Raw genomic sequence first — 9833 nt, 5'->3', positions numbered from 1 at the left:
ACAACAATTTTATTTAAAAAATCGCTTGCTCATAAAATTATTACTCAAATGTATTTTAATAAATTATTTATTGTTGATATTATTATTATTATTATTATTGTTAATATTATTAATTCTATAATTATTAATAATGCTTCTATTGTTACTAGAATTTTTTCATTATTTTAACTCAAAATTAATTAAAAACAAAATAAACTTCAATTACCTGTTGTGGTTATAACCTCGAAATTCTTCTTGAATATTATACACAAAATACATATAATATAAATATATATTTGTAAATATAATATTTAATATTTAAATAACATATTTTTGTTTGTGACAAAATACTTATTACGCGTAGAATTATTCTTAATTATTAATAAAAAATGTATCTCTATTAAGAGAGAATACCTAAATGTCAAACCTAAATATTTATATATCTATATCGTACCCCGGGAAAAAATCAGCATGCATGATCATGCCTGAGCAGGCTTAAATCTCATGCATGATCAGGCCTGAATTTTGGCCAGACATGAACAGGCATGATTATGCCTGAGCAGTCATGATCATGCATGATTCTGCCTGAGAAGTCATGATCGTGCCCAGTCATGCATGATCAGACCTGGATTTTGGCCAGGCATGATCATGCATGACCATACATTATCATGCATAACCATACATTATCATGCATAACCATACATTATCATGCATGATCTTCCCTGAGCAGGCATATGATTTTATAATCTGTGATTCCTCTCGAGCACGTTTGGTCGCATTTAAATATTGGCTGCTTATGAAAAATACGATCAGGCATTCCCATACATGAACACGCGTTATTATGCATGCACATGCATTCCCATAGCTTATTTATTTGAAAGATGTTGCTGTAAGTATTAGAAACTAAGGTATATAATTAATCGTACTATACAAATGATAGAGAGTAATTTATCAATTTTCATTGGTTCTTTTATTTTGAACTTTCATTAAAAACTGTTTTTAACATATTATTCACTTAATGCATCAAACAATTAATATTTATGAATACAAATTGTTTTTTTATTTATTTAACCATTAATATGTTTAGTTTTCCACTATATTTAAGTGGTGTATTACCGTACGATGGACGGTGTGGTTCAATAAGTTATAGATCAAATTGAATAGAATATTGTATAGTGCCGGATAGCTCAACTGGTAGAGCACTCGGCGCGATACCGAATTGGTCTGGGTTCGATTCCCAGTTCAGGCTATCTATATTTTTCTCAATTTATCTATAAATTGTCTTATTGAGAGGTTTGCATGTTTAGCTTTCCACTATATTTAAATGGGTTTCCACTATACATAAAAAACTCGAGATACAATGATTTCTAACGTAAGTCATGAGCAAGCCTGATCTAGAATGAATCATGCATGATCATGCTTGATCACAAATGAGTTATACATGATCAAGTATGAACCATGTATGGTCATGCATGACAGAGCATGCTCAATCATGACCTTTCCTGATAAATAATATCTCTGTAGACAATTATTCATAACGTAAGTTATGAGCAAGTCTAATCTAGAATGAGTCATGCATGATCATGCTTGATCACCAATGAGTCATGTCTGGCCATGAATGAGTTATGCATGATCAAGTATGAACCATGCATGGTCATGCATAACAGAGCATGCTCAATCATGACCTTTCCTGATAAAGAATATCTCTGTAGACAATTATTCATAACGTAAGTTATGAGCAAATATAATCTAGAATGAGCCATGCATGATCATGCTTGATCACCAATGAGTCATGTCTGGCCATGAATCAGTTGTGCATGATCAAGTATGAACCATGCATAATAGAGCGTGCTCAAGCATGACCTTTCCTGATGGATAATATCTCTGGATACAATTATTTCAAACTTAATGCATGCGCAAGCTTGATCTAGAACGAGTCATGCATGATCATGCTTGATCACGAATGAGTCATGCCTGGCAATGAATGAGTCATACAGGATCAAGCCTGAATTATGCATGAATCATGCACGATCAGGCACGAATCATGCATGAATCCTGCATGATCATACATGATCATGCATGGTAATTTTTTCCCGGGACAAGAGAATATTACCACACACAAGTTGACAGCAGCGCGCGGCGGACATTTACCGGTTACTAACTCGCACTGGGCGGCGTCGCGCCGCTTTTCAATTTCTTTCGCATGAAAATATTTTTTTTTAACAAAATAATTTATTTCTTAGGAGCGGCTAATGCTAGAAATTCTTTTAGAATGTCTAATTCAAGCATTCTAATTTTTTCGACGTCATCCGTCACCGTATTTATGAGAAAATTGCATAATTGTAAAAAAGGCGGCGCCGCGCTCATTGAGCGAGTGACGAAGGGTTAATCACCGTTGAAAAATAATAATTAACTGTCTATAAAAAAAAACCTATTAATTTTCTGATGTCTGCGATTTTCAGTGTTACTTTTATGAGTGAAATAAAGGTTATAGTAGTAATTTTCCTTTCTTACTTTAGCTATCCATTGTTTTCTTTAATTATTTCCGAGAAGCAACCGGAAGTTTATAATAAAATTCACAATCGTTCTTTCTGCTCGTATCTTTGCAGTCAAAAACACAGCAACTTTAAAACTTATTGATATGACATACAAGCATTAGTTATACAAATACGAACAATTGATATAAATATGAACTATGTATAATAATATAATTTGTAAGTTTTGAAGATCAGTTTATATTATTTTTATTTTTAAATTATGAATAAATAATTATTATGGCTGTTCTGGTCTATTATTTGTCGTTGTAAATTCATTTATTATTAAATGAAGTTTCGTAATCACATATTGATAACGTCACCAAATTCTTTAATTTGTTACAGCACAATTAATTTATAACAAGTGTTAACTGAAATTATGATTTTTTCTTTTTTTAAAAAACTATTAAATATGTTACCTTAAAGTATTATTGCGTCAATTAGATTAAGTTAAAGATAGTTTCTCTGTCTGTTTGCACCTTTATAGCTAATCATCTACTAATCGGATTTAAATGAATTTTTTTATAGATGTTCGAAATACTGTCACTTAAAATATAGGCTACTTTTAACCTCAATTATCAATAATAATTTAGGTCTATAGATTATTATTTGAAAAATATAGAAAAACAAATGAATTTCAGTCATCAATTAGCATCAATTGTTCCTATATAGAACGTGTCAATTTTTTTTTTATTATTCATTTTTTTAAAATTATATTTTGTTTCATTTATAAATCGTTTCTGTCGATTGATTCGCATATAAAATTTTATTAAACGTTACAAATAAAAGTCTCTAATCTGACAGTTGTAACACCGTATAAATTTGAATCTATTCAATTTATTATTCAATTTTTTTCGATTTATTATATTTAGGATTTTAATTGTTCGATTCTATTTCGGTTTATAATATATGGGATTGAAAAGATCAAAATCAGTATCTAATTCACGATGTAAAGTATAAGTAGAGATAAGTTATCGATCAACTGTTTTTGTCAGTAAGTTTAAGTATTTTGCGAACGTAATCCCGATGAAAAAAGATTTTGTCTAATCATATATGATCATGCATAATTGTCTATATATGATCAAATCCAAAAATTGGCCAGGTCTAATTATATATAGTCAGATATGTTTATACATGATCATATATGATTATATATAATCATGCATGAACGAATATAGTCATTTTTAGAATCTCATTTAGAATATCTGTAAATTATTAATTAAGTAAATTAATTAGGATTTATTGTCTTCATCAATATAAATGTCGGTTAAAATTAAATAAAAAAAAAAAAAAATTTATTAACCATTGACTATTATTTTACTACGAGGTCACTCGTCCAATTAAAGACCCACGTCGATGCTGTTTAACTTTGGTTATCGATGGATTGTAGTCTAATCCTCTTAGTCTGTTCTACACTTCCCTTGCAGATTTGAATCACGGTGGAAACACCGTGGAAGTGTAAACACCGTGGATCCACCGTGGTTACACGGTGGGTTTGTTCCATTTTACCACCGGGTATACACAGTGTATCCACTATGATTACGCGGTGTATCCACGGTGGCTTGACCACTCTGTATACACGGTGTTTTCACTGTGATTACGCGGTGTATCCACCGTAATTCTACGGTGGCTTTGTGCTATTTCACCACCGTGGTTCCACGGTGTATCCACCGTGTAATCACAGTGGAAACGCCGTGTATACACGGTGGTAAAGCCACCGTGGAATCACGGTGGATTCACCGCATAATCACAGTGGTAAAATGGAACAAACCCACCGTGTTTCCACCGTGATTCAAATCTGCGAGGGTTATAATTAAGAAAAGTTTATGGCATTACTTAACTCAAATAATCAAATTGATACTTTATACTTTTAAATTGCTGCCGAAACCTTTGAACATTTTTTAAGTATTGGGGATTTGAGTTTGATTGATAGTTGACAAAATAAAAATTTAATAACTTTGATATTAAAAAATTTTCACATTATATATATATATATATATATATATATTTATTGGAACTATATACATAATTAAATATTTATAGGTTTCATGTCAATAAAGTTTGATCAGATTTAATCATACATAGACATACACTGTTAAAAATTTTTGTAAAATTACAATAAAATTAGAAAACAAGTGATGAGTAAAATTACAAATCAGTGTCTAGCAATGCAAAATAAAATACAATTCATGTAATTTTCCAACACTTGTCAGGAAATCTACTAAGATGTATTGTAATTTTACAATGTTCATGTATAAACCTAAAACGCATTGTAAAATTACAAGACCGTTTGTCAATTTTCAAGAAATAGCTTTTTAATTTTACAAACATTGTTTGTAATTTGATTCGACATAATGGTATGTAAAATCACAAAAAAATATTGTAATTTATATTACAATAACCTCATAAAAAAATTAAAAAGCTTTTTTTTATTTTTACAATTTTCATTGTCAAATTACACAATGCATTGTAATGTTACCAGACAATTTTAATTATATTACACGGAATGTAAGTCTACTACACCGTTTTCTAATTTTAAAAACAATACTTTTCAGTTTTACAAACATGATCTCGAATTTGATTCACTATAGTTTTATGTTAAATCACAAGAAAGTATTATAATTTATGAAACAACGAATTTTTAAAACCTTTTTTAAATAAATATGTATATGTATTACATCCTTTTTCATCATCTATTTTGCGGAACTCGATTTGTCTCACTCTTTTTTGAGTTAGCTTCCGCCGCCAAGTGGTACATATATAGTCCAGTCCACAGAAGGAATACTTAAGTTTTGCTGGCGTGTCTTCGGTCCCGCGGACCGATTTAAAATTTTGTTTTAAATACTCGGAAAAACGTAAATAAAAAAGTTGACTTAAAAAATTTGGCCGCTCTCCATTGTTTTAAAAATTAGTCATTTTATAGAATACTTTGAATTAAAATATCTTAAAAACTATTGACAATTTATCAAGACACGTAGCATTTAATTTTTAAAGAATAGAACAGCGAATAAAATGAGCCAAAGTTCATGTCTCTATGTCAAATATTTACCAAGATATTAATTTATTAATTAAAAATTAATCGCTGGCACACGAACGCTTATTAACAAATGACCTATTTCAGTCAATTATTAACATTTTTTAAAATTTATTTTTTTTTTTATTAAAGATATTTAATCTTTTTACATGTAAAAAAAAAATCAGCGTATTAAAAAAAAATTTTTTACAATTTTTATTCAAATAAATAAAATTTTCAATTTTATAGCTTAAAAAAAAGTTAATTTCGAAAAAATGAATTTTTTTCAACTTATATGTATGTTTTAATGATAATCGAGAAGAAAGTAATAAAATTAAATGTTAAAAAACTTTATTTCATCTGAAATTACATTATTAAAAAATTTCCCGAAATAATTATTCATAAAAGTTTTAACTATTACGATAACAAAGTTATTCTTTAATGCTCATTTGTTTATAACATCAATTTTTAATGTTTGCAGGAACTATCAATATCATTAGAACTATTTTTTTTTATTTTTTTTTTTTGAAAAATATTAATATTAAAAAAAAATTTTTCTGATGAAAATTCATAATAATTCAAACTATTAAAAAAAAAATTATTTATTATTTCTTAATCTAATTTTTAATAAAAGTATTATTTATAAAAATTAAAAATCTAAAAGTCAATTAGATAATATTTTTACTTAGTTGTAATGAATACAAAAAATCCACTTTTTTAAAGAAAAGTTTATTTTTATTTATCACTAAAATTCTTTATTAATATTTGTTTATAGATAAAATGGCTAAAAATTTTTAATATAATCGATGTGCACACACATAAGTATATATACATGTATACGCATTTATATGTATATACATATATATGTATTTTATGTTGGCTCAGTATTCTTAGTCTCACACTAAGCATACCATTGGTATACCTATATATATATCAGGCATGGGATACATATTTTCCGTGTCACAAGCTTGAACTTGTCTTTGTTTTGGGTGTCGGTGGAGTTACTCAGTAGCCCGCCACATTTACCCTTTGTGTTGTTATTTACCGAGTATCCGTTCTACATTAAACATCTAGCTACTGAACCACTGAATGTGGTCGTCATTTATCGTATAACGTATTATTATTAAAAAATAATTAATCAAAAATTTATTAAGTTGAAATAATTATTAATGCGTATGTTAATTAAAAATACAAACTGTAAATAGGAAGTGTAGTGTCTGTATGTACTTGTATATACACAATATAACTTAAAAAAATAAAAAGTGACCAACGGTAAATAATCAGGAGAGGAGGTATACTTAATGATAAGGTAATAATTACTACTATTATTTTCTTTCTTTTGCTATGTATCATTTTAAAAATAATTTTTTTTTAAATTTATTGTAATTTCTTGAAAATAAGCCTGTATGTTAAATTGAAATTTTAAACAATTGAAAGTTTGTAGTAAAATGAATGAAACTAAAATTAGTTGATAGCTATCAATTTTCAGAATTTTTTTTATTTAATAAATTGTCATGAAAAAATCATTCTTTTTTTTAATTGCATTCATAGTTGTTATAATTTTTTATGACATTAAAGCTTGCAGTCACTTGATTATTTTTTAGTTTTTTTCAACAAATAAATCTTTACTAGAAAATTATTTTTAAAAAATTGCATCTTTAATTTTTTAAAATTTCTACACATCAATTTTTTTTTATAATTTTTTTTTGCCATAATTGACTTGACAAAAAATTTTTTCAAATTATCAAATATCTTCTAAATTAATTTTCATTAATTTTTTTGATGTAGAATTGAATGACATTCTTATTATCACAATTTATTTCTAGAATTTTTTTCAAAATTTTTATCATAATTTTGTATTAAAATATTATTTTTGATGTTAAAAATTAAAAAGGCAGTTGAAAATTCGTAACTTTTAAGTTATCAAGATAAATAAGATTTCTTATTTGTAAATTAAAGCTGAAACTTTTTTTTTTATAATTTTTATGAAAAAGTAATTTTTTATGAAATTGATATTGTTAAAATAAAAAATAAAATAAAAAAAATTCTGAAGTGAAAATTAAAAAAAAATCAATTTAAGTATAAAATTCTATAGAATTTCATAAATTCATAATTCTTAACAAAATTAAAATAAACTATTTTTTTTTAATTAAAGCTGAGAATTTTTCAAAATGTTTATAAAAATTAATTTGTATTTTTTTTTCAGGCATTATAAAGTTTTATAATACGTTATAAAACCAAATCATAATAATACATAAAGTATTATACAATTTTTTTATATGAGCTCACCCGCTAGAAAATTTTTATAATCAGGTAAAAGTTAAAAATTTTTTTTTTTATTTCATCAAAAAATAATTTTCTAATAAAATAATTTTCTTTTTTTTTATTCAAGAATTTCGGAAAATATTTGAGAACCAGAGTACCAGGACCACTAATTTAATCTTAATTGAACTAAATGCAGATTTAAAATACTTCAAAGTATTTGAACAATTTTGTGGGTGTCTTGGCATTTTTATGAAGCATCTTTTTGACCATAAATGTTATATTCTATAAAAGTTTATATATCTATAAATAATAAATACCTCCATAACCATAGAACAAACCATCGAACTTTTTATTTCTTTGAATTTTGACCATTACTAATTTGTCTATATTTTTTACAGTTATTCAATTGTACTAGCTTGAAATTTTTGGACGCCAATTTTAACTAATTAATAAATTATCAACATAAAAAAAATTCTACTTTTTCTTCCATTAGAGAAATTAAATTAGATATACAGCATTCAGTATGCACTCGTTGATTTATCGTGTACAATACGCAATAAAAAATATAATAGCTTGAACATTTGTTAAATTTTTAAAATGTTTTCTGTATACTATTAGAAATTGAGATGATGATTTTACAAAAAAAATGTATTGGAAGTTAATAGACAGAATATTTAGCCAAACTCAAATCAGGTATAGTAATTAAATGAAACTTTTTTCTTTGTATTTATTTTAAATAATAATTACACAAAACGGTTTTACAAAATAAGAATACTTTACTAGCAAGATACCCTTCAAAAAATGTACGTTTCGTGAAATTCAAGAAAAATATAATTTTACAAACTAAACCGATCTGAAAATATTTGTAAAATCACAAAACCGTTTTACAAAATCACTAAACTAATTGAACCTAATAAGTTTTGTAAAATTGCAATACTAGATTAAAAAATTACTTGACAAAAAAAATATTATTTGTTTCGTAAAATTCAAGCAAAATATTGTAATTTTACAAACTAAACCGATCTGAAAATATTTGTAAAATTCAAGCAAAATATTGTAATTTTACAAACTAAACCGATCTGAAAATATTTGTAAAATTACAAATCCGTTTTGTGAAATTAATAACCTCGTAGAGCCATATATGTTTTGTAATATTACTATAATTACTTTGAATATTACAAAACAGATAGAAAAATAAAAGTTTTGTAAAATTACTATACCGAATTGTAATTTTAAATAAATGTTTTGCCTATTAGCTTCCAATACATTTCTTGTAAAATTACAATGGAAATTTTTAACAGTGTATATAACTACATATAAGTTTATATCAGTCATGTCTGATCAGATCTAATTATATATAGGGCTATATCTAATTATATATGGGTTTGTATCAGTCATGTCTGATCAGATCTAATCATGTATAGACTTATGTATGATTATATATGGGGTTATAACAGCCAAGTATGATCATATCTAATTATATATAGACTTATATATGGGCTTATAACAGCCAGGTATGATCTAATTATGTATGGGGTCATATATAATTATATATGACCCCATATATAATCATGCATGGTTATATATAACTTCATATATGATTATATATAATCATATATGATCATATATATGAACATATATAATCATATATGATTAGACAAAATCTTTTTTCATCGGGATAACAGAAGGGAAAAAAGAATTTCTTCTATTAATTTGTTATTGATATATGTTCAACATATTACTGTTTTGGAGGATGAATTTGAGGATGCTATCATGAAAATCAGAGTTCCATTCCTGGCTTGTTTCTAATCTCAGAAATTCTTTTTAAGATGATTTTTACGTTCGGTGAGTAGAAAACTATTGTCTTAAATAAATGCTCTAATTAAAAAAAAAAAATCACGGTTCTATTGAAAAATTATTTCCTTTGAATCTAAGTATCAAAGATAATAGAATAAAACTAATTCCCGAATGAGAAATATTAGATGTTTGTATCCGTTCTTTTTTCAGGTCTATTTTTGCTGGTCTCTTTTCTCCGAGTCTAT

The 9833-nt window shown here is 26.3% G+C and overlaps 1 long non-coding RNA gene across 1 annotated transcript; it reads left to right on the top strand.

Annotated features, from left to right (window-relative positions):
• Positions 1-6498: 6498 nt before the first annotated feature.
• On the top strand, positions 6499-8148 carry LOC130677399 (uncharacterized). The gene is made up of 3 exons (XR_008991595.1): positions 6499-6835; positions 7733-7839; positions 7919-8148. It is a non-coding gene; the product is annotated as an uncharacterized LOC130677399 (long non-coding RNA).
• Positions 8149-9833: the final 1685 nt, after the last annotated feature.

This window comes from Microplitis mediator, chromosome 11 (assembly GCF_029852145.1).
Source record: "Microplitis mediator isolate UGA2020A chromosome 11, iyMicMedi2.1, whole genome shotgun sequence".
Classification (NCBI taxonomy): Eukaryota; Metazoa; Arthropoda; class Insecta; order Hymenoptera; family Braconidae; genus Microplitis; species Microplitis mediator.
Note: the sequence above shows the minus strand (reverse complement) of the source record. Positions and strands in the feature narration are given on the sequence as shown.